The sequence below is a fragment of the Zootoca vivipara genome, chromosome 10 (genome assembly GCF_963506605.1).
Source record: "Zootoca vivipara chromosome 10, rZooViv1.1, whole genome shotgun sequence".
NCBI classification, from domain to species: domain Eukaryota; kingdom Metazoa; phylum Chordata; class Lepidosauria; order Squamata; family Lacertidae; genus Zootoca; species Zootoca vivipara.
This window is the reverse complement of record NC_083285.1, coordinates 26,501,648-26,503,025: the sequence shown is the minus strand read 5'-3', so window position 1 is coordinate 26,503,025 and position 1,378 is coordinate 26,501,648.

The window sequence follows — 1,378 nt, the reverse complement described above, 5'->3', positions numbered from 1 at the left end:
GCTTCCTGACGCTTCGGAGGCGGGGCAGCTCTGTGCGAAAGGACCCGGGCGGAGCGGGAAGGTCCCGGGGATCATGCGCCTGCCTGCCTGCTTGCTGCCGGGCGAGGCAGGAAGCAGGTTTACTCGGGAGTAAGGCCCGCCGTGGACAGCAGCCAGGGGGCGATTCCCAAGCAGGGCGCGTCGAGCCCTTGCTGCAGCCTTCGTGGAAATAGGACAAGCCCCAAAAGGGCTCAATGGGAGGCGGATATATTGTCACAAATGTGCTGCTGAAAGTTCTCGGCGGTGCATCCTGGGGTCAGCCAACTTGAATTTTAAAAAAAAAATGGGGTGGGGGCAGCCCCGCACAATCTTTTTAAAAAAAATTATTTATACTTTTCAGATTTATACATTTCACTGATTTTACCATCATTTTGACATTTCCAAACTTGACTTCTTCCCCCTTTTTGCGGTTCCTTAAATTTAATTTTTAATATCTTCTGCATATCCAAAATAACTTAATTTTTCTCATTTATCCAATTTCTTTAAATATGTACTCTTATGAAACTCAGGGTATTATTGCAATGTTCCTGCCAACGTCTTTATCTTGTTTACAATTTATCTGTAAATATTCAATAAACGGTTTCCGTTCTTTTACAAAAAGTTTTTTTGTCTTGATTTCTTATTCTTCTGGTAAGTTTCACCATTTCTGCATATTCCTTAAGTTTTTGTATCCATTCTTCCTTTGCACAACCGATCACAAGACATGGTGCACACACCATTTGAATGGCAATGCCCATCCACTTGGTGTCCCTGGGGGACCCAGCCCCCTCAAAAAAAAATTTGGGGGGGGGGGCAAAGGGATCTTGACCCCTAGGAGTTGGCTCCTATGCTCTCAGCCTAACCTACCTCATAGGGTTGTTGTGAGGAAAAAGGAGGCATAAGGACAGGAGATAACTCACATAGACAATGAGGCGCAGGGTTCTTATCAAAACAATGTCTCATACAGATAAGCCTGCAAGTTAGGCCTGCAGTTGCCATAGCTTGAAAACTGCAGGGCACAGTTCAAAACAGAATTGTGCCTAAGGGAGAAATGGAAGGGGCTGGCCAGGATGGAAGGACATAAAGTGCAGGTGTTGTGAGCAAGTTTTGCAAAGACCAGATATATACCAGTAGTTGGATTCAAGAGACAGGCATTCCCAAACAACATTTCTGATTGTTTGAACATGAAAGAAACTGCCAGTAAATGAGCAGGAACAGAACTATTTACCCTTCTCAAAGAAGGCAATTGTAGATTTCAGCAAATTCACCTGCCTGACAAAAACTTGGCCGGCAGCATCTGTGTGCATGTGGAATGAGCTCGCAGACTTGTTTGGTGGAAAGGGAAGCGATACGTGGAATC